The sequence below is a fragment of the Protopterus annectens genome, chromosome 5.part0 (genome assembly GCF_019279795.1).
Source record: "Protopterus annectens isolate FY-2018-M chromosome 5.part0, PAN1.0, whole genome shotgun sequence".
Classification (NCBI taxonomy): Eukaryota; Metazoa; Chordata; order Ceratodontiformes; family Protopteridae; genus Protopterus; species Protopterus annectens.
The window spans coordinates 1,930,969,548-1,930,989,580 of NC_056735.1; positions in this window are offsets into that span (position 1 = coordinate 1,930,969,548).

Below are 20,033 nucleotides of genomic sequence, written 5' to 3' on the forward strand. Positions count from 1 at the left end.
CTGACACATGTACATCTACAACACAAATTGGTAACATTACAGAGACCACAACCAACCAGTGCTACTAACAGCTATAATGTATCATTGCTGGACAGCTACACTACCTGCCATATATGCATTACGCTTTACTCCTTACAACATGTTAAACTACATTACTGTGGTACATTGTAGTACAGTCACTGTGTGCATCAGAACCATATTAGACTTCCCCTGCATTGATGGTATGGATGCCAGAGATGTGACACAGGTATTATATGCAGAGGGTGTGAGGTTGGTTTGCCAGAGGCCGAGGGTGGGCCATACATTTGACACCATGTGTGTGGGTGAGGGGTGTACTGTGGTGAGTTGGGCGTGGTGCTGTGGTGTGTGTAGTGGGGTTGTCTTAGGTGTGTTTATATAGTGTCTGGGTATGCATGCACACAGTTCTGCCATGTGGCTGCCCTACACAAGTGTTTATGGACAGCTGCAGACCATACCTGGCAGGGTGTGCAGTTCACTGCCTCCAGTCACGGACACGTGGACTGTGCCTACCAGGGGCTCGATGGGCATGTCCAGGTACAGGGCTTGATGTGTCACTCTCACCAGCTGATGACAAATGTCCGCTGATACCAGGCCCCTCTTGGGACTAGCCAGGACCACGTGCATGTGGCCTGCTGTGGTGTGGTGTGGACAGCATCCCTTGCACTGCTGGGGTTGGTACTGCCACTACAGGAGCCCCTTAATGTCCTAGCACATCCATGTCAACTGCTAGCTGTTGGTGCTGCTGGCCTATATCCATGCAGCCGTTGCCGCACTCCCACCACACGTTCAAGCATGGACAGACCACGGACAGTGAGGGCCATCATCTAACCTGACTGTCTGGTGTAATGTTCTATACATGCCTGCACCTCCATGACAGCCTGAAACATGTGCCTGCTGGTACCAGCTATGTTGCCTCTGCCAGGGGGATGATGTCCAGTGACCATACTATGAACACCTTGGGACATCTGCCAATGTGGTGCCCTGCCAGACATCCGGCTATGCCTTCTGCAACCAGACACAGTAGGCATGGTTACCACACTTCCCTGTGCACAGCCACCAAATGCTATCTGCCCCTCCGCTTTGGCCACTGGTGATGAGGTATGTATAGGCACTGAAACTGTGTGCAGTGGTAGGGTGGTTAAAAGGGCAATGCCAAATGATGGCATTGTTTCAGCCGCTGACAACCCCACCTGTGCCTCAACAGTACTATCATCATCTTCGATGTCAGTATAGACACCAACATCAGATTGCATGCAGGAGGGACCCTGACCCACCTCGCCACTTTTGAGGGAAAACAATAAACACGCTTTAAAACCTGTACAGCATTGCATAACAGTACGCACACACACACACACCACACACACACACACACACACACACACACACACACACACACACACACACACAGACGTACACACACACACAAACACACACACCACCATAATACCTACATGTCCGTGACTTTAAAGACAATCCCACATATATTTCCATGTGTTCCCCATCCTGCATCACACTTGGTAACATACACACATTGATACCACTCATTAACATATCAGTCCTCTAAATGCCGAGACAAGTGAGCACAACACAAGACCTGTTACTACATTACCTGCCTGACCTGTGTGTAGCAGTGTTAGATGGCCTCACTGCTGTCATTCAGTGTTCACCCTGCATATGTCTCGACATCATGAGCATGGCCTCTATATGTGTGGGCTGCTATGTTCACTCCATAATATCACGCACTGGTGGGTTACGTGTATGTATTGCTCAGTACATGCCAGATATGCTGCTCAATCAGCCTATCATGTGACAACTGTAATTTATTGGTACACTCCCTGGTGTTGACTAGTACTTCCCCAATGCATCTGCAGATGTGCATACGTGGGTTGTAGGTCACCTCTCTGCTGATTGCAATATTAAAGGTATACCTGGTGTCTACCTTTTCTCTCAATGCCTGTTCCATGCTACAGACCTTATTATACTATCAGCTGTCCTGTGATTATATACATGAAAAGTATTCCTGGTGTGTTATGTGGCAGTCCATATAACATGTACTGCATGGTCCCAAAGGGAGGTACTGCTGTATGAACTCTCCACAATCACACATGTGCCTACATGGCCACCTCACAAATACACACACATGCACACATGAATCCTACATGCATCAACCTCCCTCCACTTCACCAGAGTGACCCTGCAGGCAAACTAACTAACCACCAGGATGCACACACACACACATACAGGTGAGGTTGCACAATGATAGTACACACAGTCCTCCTATTACCCATATGTCAACATGCAGAACATATGGTACACAACAATATGCAGTGCAGCTGTATTCAATGCATGCTAGTAACAGTATACATTTGTGTTATGCATGTGCTGTGTCACTAGGTGATGCCCCTTACGCTGGATACCACTGCACCCATGTACATAGTATTGCTGTGCACCTGTTCTGAACCCTGCCATGTACTGTGCACCACACCTCACAGCTGTACAACCCACTGTGGAATGTGTAGTACTTTGTCAATTGTGTCAACTTTAACACTCACAACCCTAATGTTTTTTCAGTAACACATGTCAATTATGTCAGCTTTAACACTCACAACCCTAATGTTTTTCAGTAACACATACCTGGGATGATATGTGGACAGATGTCATTTGTGAATACCTGATGTCTGATTTACAGCTCTCAACAACAGTGGACCATGTATGACCAATCCATTACTCTTACACTAACAACCATCAGAGCAAACCATGGCTATGTGGGGTGTACAAACCCTTTTTGATATAACGCACCCATCTGTGATCTGGACTGGGACCACATCACTGCACAACTTAACAGTACATGAGCCCGATAAGTGACATATGTCCTGTACTGTCACATGTAGTGTCTAGGGAAGGTGTTAGGTGTGCAGATGCTGATCGCGATGCATACACTTCATGTGGGCATATGTGTGCTATGACGGTTTGTCGCACCTCAAGTTGTGTGTACTACAGCAGTCACTACTCCTGGCAGGGGTATGGCAGTGTGGGCCATCTGCAATTGCCAGTATATGTTTAGTCTGCCCTACACATGTCCCCCTAATCTGCATGATTGCAAGGTCTACTCATGTGCACATCCCTTGGTGTTCACACACTGCTGTCACTATTGCTGTGGGGGTAGGGTTATGTCTGCCAAAGGTCCAGAACCTGACTCTGTGTAGATACAGCCATTCTTAACATCCTTAAGATCCCTGCTGCAGTGCACTGGTGTGTCATGCTGACACCCCTCCCTCCTTCGGCCTTTTTGCAGATGCATGACAAGTAAGCCCTACACATGTGTGTCACTTTGCAGTGTCCCATGCACTGAACACCACATGTTACAGCCTAGTCCCATCTAATAATGTAGACTACTATAATGCCTTATACCATAGTGTATCTCTGCAGCAGTTGCCATTGTCCTACAGGTATATACACTGGTGTTGCACTGTATATGGGTATTGTTCCAAACATGTCCCTACTGCAGGCCATGTCTCCCACCATTATGTTGCTCCCTGTGGACACATTCTGCATTGACAGGATGTTAGTTATCATGCAGGTGTCTGAAATGCCCTTCCAATACCCCATCATGGCCACCCCTGGGATGCCATGCATTTCACAGTAACAATGCGTGTACATGTACAGCCTGCATTCTGAGTAGGTGTGTTAGATGTGTGTATGAACTATACCATCACCATTACATGCCCGGTGTGTTGGCAAGCATCTACATAACCCATACTCACCAGCTACAGGCTGCTGCCTTGGTGGTATCCCGGAGGGACCTACATAACAGGGTGAGAGATGCAATGTCATTGGCCACACCTGTGACAGTGCTACAGGGTGGGTGCAGTATTACAATACGTCAATGGTACATTTCCACAATACTACCACATATGGACATCTGTTTATCACTACTATGCAGCAACATGATATAGCTATGACATGTCAGATATGCATGTTCTACCAGTACCGATGTGGATATATACGTAACAGTGGTCTACTGATGTGCCCTGTGGACTTACCTGCACACTCCTTGGCTGGTGTGTTGGTAGCACCAACCTCCACAACGATGTCCGGCGATTGGCAGCTGGCTGGATGGGCAGGTGTCACAAGGTTGGCCGGAGCTCCTCCACACATGTCAGCGGGGATGTAGTGGCATGACCCCCTTTGTGGCGAGGTGATCCCCTGGACTGCAGCAGCATGCCTACGGGCATTGCAAAGCAGGTGAGAACAATGATACCGAACCAGCTCATAAATGCGGTTGTGCAGTCTGACATCATTGACCCTGTGGACTAGGTCAGTTCCACAGGGTGGTCTGCTCCTGCTGCTCATGAGCGGCCTGGCCAAACAGGACAAGGTTGTGCTGGATTAAATAGATGAGCAGTACTTAATTTTCAGCAGCTGAATAAGATGGTAGCCATACATGTGACATCTTAGCTGAAAGACATAAAGATGGAAACAGGTCTGAGCAACTCATACAGCAAGGTTACCACAGTTCTTAATACACATCTCTGTCACACACCCCCCACCATATCAGTGACAAGAAACTGTGCACACAACTCATTAGGTATGGCTACAGCTTACCTACCAGTGGGCCAGATATTGTATTGTACCACACTTTGTGCTATGTTTTTGTAGCCATGTTCCTTGTGTGGACACTATGATTTCTGGCCTGTTACAGACTATTCACCTGCATGCCATTGTCAGGACCACTATGGTTCCATATATGCCTGTGTATGGCTGCTTTGTGATTGCTGCACATCTGACATTCTGTGTTATTGGGGATATCTATGCATGCTGTTGGACATTTTCCGGGATTGTGTAGACTATTACTACAACATATGTTCTATAACAACACTGACAAAATATCATGTATATGTACTATTGCCCAGCAGAACCATCTCTCCAAACCCATCTGCCCATGTTACCCGGCCACATCACATGTGTGTCCCATCCTGGGGCCTCCAAAATGCACGGGTCCAGCAATACCATCAGGTGGAACCAACTCAGGGGATGTTGGCCCTTACCAGGGGCACACACAGATATGTTCCTTTCCCCTGAGGTCAGGTCCAGGGTCTGTTCCATAACGGGCTCAACAGACACTTGCGAGATGTGCTAAATTACTCTGAGGCACCCAGTACACATTCACAGGACTGACATGCTCCTCCTGCTCAGCCTCCAGGCCAAGCACTTTCAAGACATGGACTGCTGTTGTGAGTAGCAGTGGGTGGGAGATTTGTTCCCACTGAGTCCATATTGTGGACAATGGGGTATCCACATCACAGACCACACATACCATCCAGGGTGTTTACCCACCACATGTTTCACATACCACCCCTGTAGACTGTCCTCTATATATACCAACCCTGACCACCTCCACAACTATACCTGCCATACTTCCCCATATTCCCATTCCATACTTCACAGACAAGGGCAAAGTGGTCCCAACAAGGGGTTCACATGTGACATACCCATCCATGTTGCGCACACTGCCAGCTGTAGATATCTGTGTGTATTGCTATGTGAGCTTTTTTTTCACACATAGCATGCAGCACTGTTGTAGTAATATAGGGGACATGTATTTACATGCATATATGTTTGTGTATGTGCATGTAGGTATATCTCTATATATGTGTAGATATATGTGATGTATGTATGTGCTCATATATATGCCTACACATGGGTATCTGTATATTTGTGGACATACATGTATATATATATATATATATATATATATATATATATATATATATATATATATATATATATAGTTTTATATATTATATATGTGTACATATGTACACATATGCATACCTATATGTAGGGTACATTAAGATAACAGGTTCACAATCTCACAACACCTTCCTGCACAGCTGTACTGTTCTGCTTTGCTACAACACAGACAGGTGCCACATATGGACACAGCCTGACATTAGGGGGGTATATGTATGACCAGGTTGTAGGTAACCCTATTACACACCTAGGGCATTCCTGCATGCTACATTACAGATTAACCTGAGTATCCTGCAAGGGGTGGGCTGTGGATCCCACGTGTCCATCCTAATGCATTACTTCCACCACCAGCTATTGGCCACGTAATATACATACTTCCCATTACACAACATACACTATGATGGCTTACATCTTGTCAGTCAGTGCTGATCTGCACAGTTGATGGCTATGGCCCACTACCCACAGGGACAGACACTATTGTCCATAGCAGTTGTTCAGTTGAACATCATTACAACACCTGATGGCACATATAAATCATTCCACATCATCTATCCCATTATTATGGACCAAGTACTACATTCAATTACATGCATATATACTTCACATACCTGTTGTGGGAATGATGCCTGTTCTCTCTCTCTCTCTCTCTCTCTCTCTCTCTCTATGGATTTTGTAGGTGATGCACATGATCAGATGACGGCTTCTGCACCAATCAGTGTCCTCCACTTGCTACCTGAATGCAGCATGCTGTGTAGTACTTCCAATTACCATTGTCAAGGCAACCACCTACTATAAATCCCTACATCATGTGGGTGTGGTCTCTTTACCTTTCCTGTGTCATGGACATCCTTCCTGTGTGTGGGCATCAGTGTTACAGACAGCAGGTAGCTATACCTCTTACAGGAGTACCTGCACACTCAGGCCAACTACACATTTGTAGGAGGTTCCAGAACTACAGACAGAGTGTGCGTAGAGTTGTATGCATTGTATAGCACTGGTGTTACAGGGTTTGTGTGGACATACTAGTTTAACTTAGAATGCAGTCTGTCTGCATAGCTCTCAACTGTGGGGCTATCCTCTTGATGGCCAAAGGTGTGCCAGTTATGTTTTGTCTATCCACCACATAGGTAATGTGCCAGATATATCACTGGCAGCGTGTGTGTGTGGAGTGCTATCAGTACGTGGCTACATCCATTTCTGTTTCTAACTTTATATTTCTGACTAAGGGTATGTTGCAGGCTATCCTGTAACACCAGCAACTTGTTTAGTGTATGACAACAGTTTTATACATATGGGTCTGTGTTCCAGCCTCTGTCCTCCACCTACATACCAGGCTTTATACATATGACATGCTGTCACAGGTTGTTTTGCAGTGGGCTGTGAGTATGTCATGCTGCCATTCCTGCTATCAGTCCACTGCTGTTGTGTCCCCCACACATACTGTGGGGTTTGAGTCATATATGTGTGGGCTACACCTACACAATACATGTGTGCCCTTATGCACTCCAGAGACCAGTGTATGTAACAGTGGTATATGGCCCTGTACTAATGAGTATTGCGGGATGCACCATACCTAACCTAGGCTGTTACAACATGTGTGGGTATCAGGGGTAAGCTGCCTTAAGGTATCTGGATGTGCATTACCATACAATCCACCTTGGGTAAATGCAAGCCTACTGCCTCCTGACATACAGACTGTTCTGTTTGTCAGTATGATTGTGATGGTGTCAGTTATGCCTTTTTATGTAACAGTTACATCCCATTGTGTCAGCTGAGGTCTTTAACCTCTAGGGATTGTGTACAGAGTGTAGATAGAGGCTGCTGACCTATACATCTGCATTACTTACTGTTGATTGTTTGGTATCCTGTGGCTCAGGCTGTGTTTACTATTGCACTACTTGAAGGCCTTGGCCTGGACAGCAACATATGTAAACCTTTCCAGACTACTGTATTAGTATAAATGTTTCACAGTTGCATTACTCTGTTTATATGGATGTCAGTGTCTAAACAGCTATATGACATGGCATATACAACTGTAATAGTACACAAATAAAGCTTTCCCATGTATGCAAACCTGTGTGTTTTGTCATATACCTTGACCTCTCTGTGAGTATATGTTGTAAGCAATGATTGTCATTTGTATGAGTGGCTCACAGAGTGTCCAGTTGGTAAGGTGGTAATTGTAAGCATAGTGGCTGTTCCATATTGTGTGCACTTCTACATATGTATCTTCCTATACATATTTATGGGTGTGTATGTGAAGTTACACATATATATATATATATATATATATATATATATATATATATATATATATATGCATATGTGTATCTGTGTATATGTATCCTAGGGATGTTGATTGTTTCCACATTGTGCATTCCCTATGGGAGCCAGACTGTACTGCATGATATGTTACTGCTACCAGCCTGACATCATACAGGTGGGATGGAGTGCTGCTAACATCTTGTGTCCATGTCGTGTCAAGTCCTTGTTATGGGATCTGCAACAGCTGGTAGTGTATTGCAGGGCAAACGTGTTTGGCTGTGGGGGGAATACCTATTTGTACAAGAAGTATGTTGTTTTGAGCCTCTCAACCCCATTAACGGTGCATGTGGACATATATATTTTTGTCATGTTTCCATTTTTATCTACAGATGTATGTTCATATATAACTATATATATATATATATATATATATATATATATATATATATATATATATATATATATCTCCTTGCATATATATAAATTGCTGCATATGTACACACACACACATACATGTATATATATATATATATATATATATATATATATATATATACATATATAGATGTAGTCATATATATCTATAGATGTATGCATATGTATGTATATATGTTAATATATATATATATATATATATATATATATATATATATATATATATATATATATATATGTATATATGTATTTATTTATATATATATATATATGTATATATGTATTTATATATATATATATATATATATGTATATATGTATTTATTTATATATATATATATATATATATATATATATATATATATAGATATATATATCTACATATATAGATATGTTATATTTAGATATTAATATATATACACACATATAGCTACATGTTGAAATACATTCCCTGTACTGTTGAATGCCTGAGCTGGATGATATGCTTGTGAAAGCATCAGGGTTATTTTATTTATTTATTTATTTGCAGTTGGTTAGCCAGGATAGTCCACTGGGCCAAAATAAGCCGTTTTCAATGGAGTCCTGGGGAGAAAAACTCCAGTACATAGGTTACAGTAGATAATTCTTAATATATACATAAATTGTACAATTATACAGATACAAGAAAAACAATTTTGCTAATAATACTACTACAGAAAGAACTAGACTGAATACAGTATGGTGATGAGATTAATGGGTAATACAAACTATAGGGAAAAGTAATACTAAAGTACTGAGAAATAACAACATATCTGGAAGCAATTTGTGATAATACTGAGGAATAATAACATATTGGGAAGAATGCACAAAGAATTGAGGAGTAATAATGTATTAGGGACACAATAGAAGGAAGTGTGGCCTAGTATAAGGAAAGTAAGGAAATTTGCAGGAGGAAACAAAGGAAGAAGGACGATGACTTTGCAAGTGTTAGTTATGTGGAGTGGGAGCAAGAGCATTCCCATTGGGATATTAGATATGAGTGAAGAGATCTTTTAAATATGAAATGGTTGGGTGTGGTGCGAATGGAAGGAGGCAGGGAGTTCCAAAGACGTGCAAGGCCATAGGAAAGAAGATTTTTGCCTGGGGGACGATTTGGTTTATATACCTCTAGTAGATTTTGATTGTTGGACCTTAAAACTCTAGCAGGAGTGTGTATCTTGAAGGTTGATGAAAGGGAGGGACAGAGGGAGGGATTGAAAATGAGCTTATGCATGAGATTTAGTTGAGTGTATGTGAGATGATTGGGTAGCTCTAGCCAATTTAGTTTTTGCAGAGAGGAACAGTGGTGGGTGGAGGACCTGAGGTTGGTGGCAAACTTTGCAATTTTGTTGTAGCAAGAGGAAAGTTGTGTTTTTAGTGAGGTCTGTAGATTAGTAAGGAGTGGAGCTCCATAGAGAAGGGAGGGAATAAGAAATGAGGTTGAGAGTGTGATTTTAGTAGCAGGTGTAAGGTAGTGATTTTGTCGATAAAGCATACCCAGTTTTGGTGGGTTTTCTTGATATTTAACTGTAGGTGGGAGTTAAATTTGAGCTGGTTATCAATTTGGACCCCGAGTAACTTGGTCTCGGACACCAGTTCCAGGGGTAGATTATTTTGACTAGAGATAAGGAATGTGCTTATGTTGACAGGAGTTGTCTTAGATGGGGTAAATAACATTAATTTGGTTTTAGAAGCATTGAGTGCTAGGTGATTCCATTTCATCCATTGCTCAGTTGTTGTAAAAGCATCTTGAGTCAGTTTTTGGAGTGAGGGGATAGAGGTGGCAGCGCAGATAATAGTGGAGTCGTCGGCATATTGGATGATGTCTGATAATGGAATGGATTTGCGGAAATCATTTATAAATATATTGAAGAGAAGGGGACCCAGTATAGAGCCCTGGGGTACCCCAGTAGGAGTATTTAGAAAGGAGGAGGTGGCTGTTTTCCATTTAACTGCTTGAGATCTGTTAGATAAGTAGCTAGAAATCCAGTTTATGGAAGAAGGAGATAGGTTAAGTTTTGAAAGTTTAGTTAGTAGCAGGCTGTGAGAAATAGTGTCAAAGGCCTTAGAGAGGTCGAGATGTAGGGTAGAAACAAATTGGCCAGAATCGCGGGCTTTGTTTACAGTTTCAAGGAAAGAGAGGAGGGCAGTCATAGTGCTATGATGTGGTCTGAATCCATGCTGTGTGGGGGTTAGTAGGTGATTATCTAGGAGATGTGGAAGGAGTTGAAGTTGGATACACTTTTCTAGGAGTTTAGAGATGGGAGACAGAATAGCGATGGGGTGGAAATTAGTAACATTGTTGTTGTTGTTGCCACCTTTATGTAAAGGTATGATAAAGGCCCTTTTCCATACTTGGGGTACTATACATTCTTGTATAGAGTGGTTGATTAAGATACTAATAGGGTAAGCAATTGCTTCTGCAGCTTTGCTAAGAAAGTAAGAAGGAATGTTGTCAGGGGCTTTGGTGCATGGCTTCAGTTTCATAAGGAGTTTCTTTATAGTGGAAGTGGGTATAGGCACTTATGGGTTAGGGTTATGTATATCTGATATGGCTTAGTGATAAATCACTTTGGCTGTAGTGTGCAGGATCCTGGGTTTGAGCCTTGCAGAGTGTGTTTATTTTGTTGCTGGGCAGAAGAAGGGCCGTTGGATACAGAGTGATCAAGGCACTTTTGAGCAGTTGTAAATGGGTTTGCATGGAGGTAAGCACTGCTAACTTCCGGTTACAGTTTCTTATACTCAGTTAGCTTTTCAATTGCTTAACCTCTGTAGGCATTGCTTACACCACGCAAACAGGCTTAAACCCACTTACTGCTGCTTAAAAGTGCTTACTCCCACTTACCCCTGTGCTAATTTCTTTAAAAGAAAAGAAAAAAGGGTTGATAAGAAAGTGGTGAAAAAGGGGCAGAAAGAGGGAAAGAAAGTAGGGAAAATAGCCAGAGATGTGCAGGAATGGTGTAGGGAAGGTCCATAGCTGTCCATTTCTTCCACAGCAATAGCTGTGCATATACACTGACTTTGGAGGTAGATTTGGACACTCAAACCTCTGAGAGAGAGGTGAGGACAACAATAATATGTTGTGATGCCAATTAGACCAAATTACATGTGTCCAGTGGACACGTGTGCAAAACTGACAACTATGTATGGGGCGAGACTTTTTTGGGGGGAATAGATTGCCCTTTTTTTTCAGGTGAGAGTGGGAGGTTGGGGAGGGATGTTAGGTATATGTGGGGAGGCTAGCTTAACAGACAAGACAAACAAGACGCATACAGGGGTGGTATATGACACATGGAGGATAGACACCTTGATGGGGAGGGGTGTTGGGACATCATAAGCCCATGAGCCCCCTAGTTGGAAACAGTGGGACTGAGATCCCCACCCATGGGCAGTCATCACTGCACCTTCACAGCCTCAAAGGTGGCTGTGCTGGGGGCTGAGTCATAGAGCCTGGCCGACCCTCTAGTTGTGACACACTACCCTTGAGCTGGTGTAGCAGATCTCCGACCTCCCTGCGTAGCTCGCTATGCACCATGACGTGGACCTGGTAATGGGTGACAGGTTTCTGTCCATGCCCACCCCCAGGGGGGTACAAGCCCCATCCCCTGAGGCAGTTCTACCAGAAGGTGGTGCAGGACCAACAGACGAGGAGTTCCCGGGTTGGGCCCCAGACTTGCTGGTGCCCAGTGCCATGGCCAGCTGAGGTGGGACAGGTGGGTCTGCTGAGACCGGCCTTCACAAAAGTGCTATAGTGTTTACATTTTATCATCATATGTGGGTTAGTAATAGTCAACACATTCCAGGGTTAGGTATAACAGCATGCATAGATATTCCCATTAACCCAGACACCAGATACGGAACAGTTGCATAGCAAATGGAACACATGCATATATGGGACCACAGTGGTAATAACAACAGCATGCAGGTACACTGATGGCACCATGCCACCAGTATTGGAATATTTCAATATAGCACATGCATGGAAACAGATTTAAATAATTATCAGCCAAGAGGACATAATCAGAACAGTGAAGTCATTACATACCAGCTGAGGTGGGTATAAAGTTTATTGTTGGAGATATGGTGGAGGGGAGAAAGATGTCAATTAACAACTAGAATATTCCTGTAGTTCACATTACTTTCCTAGTCAGTGCTGTTATCTGTACCTTACAAGTATTACTACAGTACCCTATAGCCTTAGTTTGGACAGTGATATGGCTGTCATCATCATTATACATGAACTGGTTTTACCTGCAATATACACATCTTATCTGATATACCTGTGGAGGAAATGTTTGTTAACACTAACTAACTGTTTCTACACATACTCACAGATTCCAGGCTGATGTTGTGCACATAGCTGTCCATCTTTGTCTGCACAGACTCTGGCCGTGTCTTGACCACATGCCGGTGAACTGGGACATATCTAGACTATTGCCCTTTTCAACCTTTAGTGACTTACCACACTCTTATACAGGATTTCCTAGACAGTTATATTATGTAGCACAATATGGGTGACAGTGATGAATGACACCTTATTATTCAGAGCAACTGCAACACTCACAATTCCATACAATACCAGAGTAAACAGTACCAGTACAGTGTATCAAGCTTTGTTTTTATCAGCACAGTGTTCGTATCCGACGTACCTGTGGGAGCAATGTTTGTTAGCACTACCTGAATGTTGCCACACAAAGTACCAGATTACACATTAGTATTATGCACATACATCTCACACTATTACTGTACACACTCTGGTCACAGCTTGACAACATGGGGGTGGATATAGGGCATACTTGACTTATTACTCTCATAACAGTTTCAGGAGTTGCTAAAGTGACAGGTTAGTTCTCCTAGATGTGTGAGAATCAGTTGTATTCCCTGTTTGTTGCCTAGACATCTGGGATCATTCCACAGACTTCCCAGGGGGACAAGGTGACAGGCAGCAGATATGGGCCCATATACTGTATACTCTCGTCTTATCTGTACAGTTGTGGGGTATGATTTGGTATGCAGCCTACTTCCACTCCCAGGATTCAGACCATGGCTGTGTCTGCTACAACCTAAACACTGTCCATCAAAGTTATATGTGCTGTATAGATATTGCTGTATATCTCCTATCTGCTTTCTGTCTTATAATTCTCCTGTGGTTTTGCATTCTGACCTTGTATTACAACACTCTTATACAGGATTTCCTACACAGTTATATTTTGGAGGACAGTGTGGGTGACAGTGATGAGTAATACCTTATTATTTGGAGCAACTGCATTAGTCACAATGCCATACAATTCCAAGGTAAACAGTACCAGTACAGCGTATCATTCTTGTATTTCTGGGCACAGTGTTGGTATTTGACAGACCTGTGGGAGAAATGTTTGTTAGCACTACCTGAATGTTGCCAGACACAGTACCAGATTCCACATTACTATTATGCACATACATCTTACTCTGTTACTGTACACACTTTGGCCACAGCTTGACAACATGGTGGTGTAAATGAGACATACGTGGCTTCTTACTCTCATAAGGTTTTGGGGAGTTGCTAGTGTGTCAGCTTTGTTCTCATAGATGCGTGTCAGTCAGGTGTATTTCCTGTTTGCTGCCTATATGTCTGGGATCATTCCACTGATTTCCCAGGGGGACAGGTTGACAGGCAGCAGATATGAGCCACTTTACTGGACATTCTGGTGGACATATCTGTACAATTGTGGGGTATGATTCTGTATGCAGACTACTACCACTTCCAGGATTCAAACCATGGCTGTGTTTGCCAAAAATACAACAGTTCACTTCTCAGTTGCATGTGCTATTCGGATTTTGTTGTCTGCCTTTTCACTGTTTTCTGTCTATGTGTCTCTCAGTTGTACTAATTGGCCTCTGGGGATTACACCAGTCACATACAGGCATCCCTACACATTCTATTTATGGTGCAAAGTGTGGGTAACAGTGCTTAATACAACAGCACTATTACGTGATTGCAAATCTACATTACCATATGATACCAGAGTATACATATGCAGTACAGCAGAAAGACTTTTATTGTCAGGCTATTACACTCTTATTTACATACAAACTATATGAGACTCTTCCTGCCATATTTTCCAGTGTATGCAGTACTTTCCATAAACAATACAGGTTTTATACAGGCAATTAATTTACTAATACTTTTAGATTTATTTCCTATGACAGTACATGCAAGAGTATTACTGACCTGCTTCCCATCACAACCTGTCCAGGTGACTTCCATGGGCATCCTGGTTTGTGGCCCGCTCATTTGCAGCTATGGAGGACATAAGAGGAATATTTAGCCATACCTATCCATGATATACATGAGCTGGCAATTATTACACACATAGTGGAGTGATACTTACACACTGCTGGGACATCCTCTGCCATTCTAGCCTCTTGGATCCACTGCTCCAAGAGGTCCCCCTTATGCTGCTTCAGGTGGGGCATGGTGATGGCTGACCTGCTCACCAGTTTGGGGTATGCCAGTGGCACTGATGAGTTCATGGGCAAGATGGTCCTAGGCTTCTGCCTTGTATTAGGAACCCTGGTACTGGCCCTGCAGCAGTCTCTGCTCATGGTCTTTGACAAGGAGTCCTGTCATGACTCTGGACTCCTGGATGCTCCAGCATTGTGCCCAGAAGCACACACCTTCTCCCCTTTCTGCCATACTGCCTGCAAGGGAAAGCTACAACCAGTTATGAGATGTATTCCTGCTCGTTGGGTTTAAGTAGGGCTGATTTCCCACTGTTCCATGATTGGGCAGTTTTTAAAAGGCTAGGCTATGGGCAAACCTGCTTACCTAAGGTTGGCATTGTTTAAAGGGGTATAACACTGGGCACATTGAGTTAGCTGGCCTACACATTACTTACACCTCCTAAGCTGGCCTGTGCAATGCTTAGTGTTGCTTACATTAAACTTTGCATTATATTTTGTTGTTCACATTTATTTCTTATTCATTACATCTTATATATATGCCTGGTATCCATGATTTATGTGGACGTAGACTGTATGGTGTCCTTGTGTTTTACTGGGGACTTCAACGCTCTATTACAATTACACATCACATCTGGGCTTACTGCTGTACTGCCGTTCACATATTTATCTTACGTAGTGGGTTATAGAACATATGACTGTATACTGATTCCTTTCACAGGTTCAGTTTGATTTTAATATAGTGAGGACTTGTTTGGTGATACCTCATTCTTCTGTACTGCTGTGATGGTTTGGTGGTTAGCTACTGTCACTATAGTGTATAGGATCCTGGATTAAAGACCTGCAAGGTTGTTTATTTTGTTGCTGGGCAGAACAAGGGTCATTGGATACAGAGTGATTAAGGCACTTTTGAACAGTTCTAAACAGGTTTGCACAGGTTTGCACGAGGGTAAGCAATGCTAACCTTTGGTTAAATATGCTTATAGAGAGTTAGCTTCAAAATTGCTTAACCTGTGTGCGCATTGCTTACCCCCATGCAAATGGGCTTAAACTTGCTTACTAGTGCTTAAATATGCTTACTACTGTTTATTGGTGCTTACAATTGCTTACTAGTGCTTACACCCGCTTACAATTGCACTGATCTAGACAGTAATATCTAATGGTTCTTGGGAAAGTGGGGGATTTGGAAGCTGTATGGAGTTGTCATTCATTACATATTTTACCTTCCATTTGTATCCATGATTCCTGTTTACATATACTGTATGGGGCACATGTGCTTATTTGAGAACTAATGCAGTACTCTATTTCCCAAATATATCTTATTTAGTGGGTTATGCAACTAAAATATTGGTTATAACGTGATTTGCCATGGAAAATGAATGAGCTGCAGTGGGACTTGACCCTGGAATGCTTGCTTGTAAAGCGAATGCTCTGCCCACTACACTATTGCTATACTGCTTCATTTGCATGTATCTTCCTTGTTATTCTCTTCAGCCATTTAAGCTGCATTAACCATAGCTAAGCAATGGGCACACCCACTCACATATAGTTAGCTTTAATAGTATTCTTAATAAAACAAAAAAAAGTTTTGTTTATTTGATTTGTATTTACTATTTCTGTTGTACAAATGGTGAAATGTTGCTGGGGATATGCGGACACCTATAAGCGGTCTCACTCATTCCTTTGGCCTTTCTGCAGTTCTGCATTGCGGGGGCATGTATCTTCTGAGAGATCTGCTCTCAGACATGCTCCCTGCACTCTTACACACTCCATGTAAGATTAGGAGCTCAGGCAGTGTGCCTTCATTAATATGCATAGTGCACTGCCGTCCTGCTCCTAAATGGCTGCTTCCGTGCAGGACTAAGCTAGTCCTGTATGGAAGAATAGTAAACCCGGGGGTATGTTAATAAATGAGTTTAAATAAAAATCAGTATTTGGAAACCCTATACCTCCTTCATCCCAGCTTGTTGTGTGCCAGAGAAGAGAATTTCTTGTTTTTGTTGGGATACCAGAAGAAGCTGAGTAATAAGTTATTAATTTTCTGTTTAATTTTGACAGGTGGAAGAATAATTAGAGCTTGGCCAATGAATAAGATTTTAGGCAACAGTATAATTTTGATTAAAGTTAGTCTGTCTTCAAATGTGAAGAAGAGTCTGTTGCAACTGTCTTTTAGACTAGTAATTGAGTTTATAAGTTGTTGTTAATTAGATCTGAGTGATTTTTTTATAATTAGATTCAATAATGATATCTAGATATTTAATATGTATGCCTTCCCAGTTTATGTCTCTTTTTGATCTAAATTTCAAAGTAACACTTTTATTCACTAGAAGTGCCTGAGTTTTGTTGTGATTGAATTTTAGACCAGTGATGTTCACAAAGAAGTCTAAATTATGTAATAGGTGATCTACTGAATTTTCAATATCATTAGAAGTTATTAGTAGGTCATCAACAAACAATTGTATCTAGGGGGATAATTTGTCTGATACATTACATCCTTTAACACTGTCATTATTTCTAACATAATTTGCAAGAGGCTCAATAGCCAGGGCAAAGAGTAATGGGGAGCGGGGTACCCCTGTTTAGTACCTCTTAATATTTTGAATGGGCTAGATAGATTAGATCCAATCTTTACATAGGTTAGAGACTTTTCATATATTTTTTTAATTAATCCTTTAATATTTGGGGAGAAACTGTATTTTTGCAGAGCTTTAAACAGATATGGCCAACTTAGGGAGTTGAAAGCTTTATCTATATCAGGGCTTAAAATAGAAATATCATTTTTTTCTTGTTTACTAAGTCTATTAAGGACAGTAACCTAATTGCATTGTCTTGTACCTTTCTGTTTTTGGTAAACCTGGTTTGTTCTTCATGAATTAATATTGAAAGAATATTATTTAATCTGTCTGCTAAAATAGACATGAATATCTTGTAATCAATGTTAAGCAAAGAAATTGGCCTGTATGATGTGCAAAGGTTGGGCTCTTTATTTGGTTTTAAGATGGGAGAGATGATGGAAAATTTTCATGAGGGAGGGATGTTTGCTGTAGTTTTAACTACTTGGAATGCACTGAGTAAGATTTTCAAGATGTTATCATGTAAGTTTGTAAAATTCTGGAATTAGACCATCCAGCCCTGATGGCTTTTTTGTCTTAAAATGTTTTATTTGTTCCTTTAATTCTTTAAAGGAAAAGGGTTTATCTATGTTATTAATATTGTGCTTGGGTAGCTTGTTTCAAATATTATAAGCAAGTAAGTTGTCTATACTTTTGTTATCACTTGTAGATGAGTTATTATTTTTAATATTCTTGTAATGGTTTTTAAAACATAAGATATTTTTTAGATCTGTAACTTTGATAGTCTGATTACTTCTAGTGTATATTATTTCTTTTATGACTTTTTTCACTTAAATATTTAGATCTAATCACAATCCTGTGCATATTCTTGGGATTAATTGAGTAGGATTGCAGTCTGATTTTTTCCAAATTTATTGATATTTTATGCTGCATAATATTCTGATATTCCTTGTTCAGTTTACATATGTCAGCAATGCAGATTTGTCATTTGATGTAAGTTTTAGTTTTAATTCATCAATTTCTTTTTGTATGACTACCAGTTTTATATTCCACTTTTTCCTTGTATTTATATATCAACATTTGACTTTACCGCATAAGACTACCTTTAAAGTGTCCCACAGGATAATATCTGAAATCTCTCCATTATTATTGGCATCTAGCTAAAGCATCATTTTATCTATAAACCATTCTTTAAATCCGTGTACTGTTACTAGATAAGCAAGTAGTCTTTGGCAGGAGTTTAAGGGTTCAGTATTAAGTGTTACATTGAAGGTGATAGCATTGTGGTCAGACATAGGAAATGATGTCAGCATTATATTATCAGTATTGGCCAGTAAAGAACTAGTTGCAAAGACAGTGTCTATGTTGGTCTGTGTGCCAAATCTGTAAGAGTATTGAGAATACTTCAGGGAGGATAATATTTTTATACCGTCAATATCAATTAGGTTTCAGTATTTTATGTAGTTGTTCAAGTGCTTGGCAAAAGGGGACATCTTGAAGGAATTAGAGCTTGTGGTATCAGTGGAAGACAAGATACAATTAAAATCACCTACTAATAGTAACTCACCTTTAGACTTTAATGTTATGGTGTCTAAATGTTTTTTTCACAGTTTTAGTCCCAATACCCAGTATCCAGTAGGTGTTTGCAAAAGTGTACATTTTTTGTCTAGTTTTAGTATGACTAAAGCAAGTATACCATTATGAATCAACTATTTCTGGAATTTTCATTGATTTTCTGTGTAAAATTAGGACACCTCTTCTTTTCTGGTTGTAGTTTGAACTTACCAAAATCTTATAATCCTTAAAGGTTAATTTATTTAGATCTTCTGTTACTAAGTGGGATTCCTGAATGAATGTAACATCTGCTTTATGTAGCATTAAATATTTGTTGACACTACTCCTTTTCATGGGGTTGTTCAACCCATTGACATTAATAGATATAATGTTAAATATTATCATTTGACAGAAACTGCGATTATAAGTAAAATTGAAAAGTGCTTTTCTTGATTAATTATGACAAGTACATTTTTAAACTGTTATGGACAATTTAAAAACTCTAAATTTGAAAATCAAACTGCATATTTTAATAACCTTCTGCATGGATACAACATATCCAGGCTTACTAGATCTCTCATAGAAGCCACAAACTAACCCTCTTATGATATCTAGTGGGAATTCCTAGCTACTGCATGTTAATAGCAAGCAGAAAGCAACTGCATAAACATTAAAAACATACAAAAGGGAAAAAAAACAATCTAATACACTATATATGCATGAACTAAGAACATGAAGCTGTATACACCTTCTTAAAATTTGTTTTATCTAAACAGACTAGGATAAATTGATTAATCCTAATAATTATGTATTACTATGAGTAAATACAGGACTGTAATGTCATTAAAGCAGAAAGGAAAAAGATGCATTTAAAACTGCCACTGTCAGAAACATATTTGTAATTCTTATTTAAATATAAATGTAATTCAGATTAAATAAATCACTATTTACAGTAAAACATATAAGACTTTTT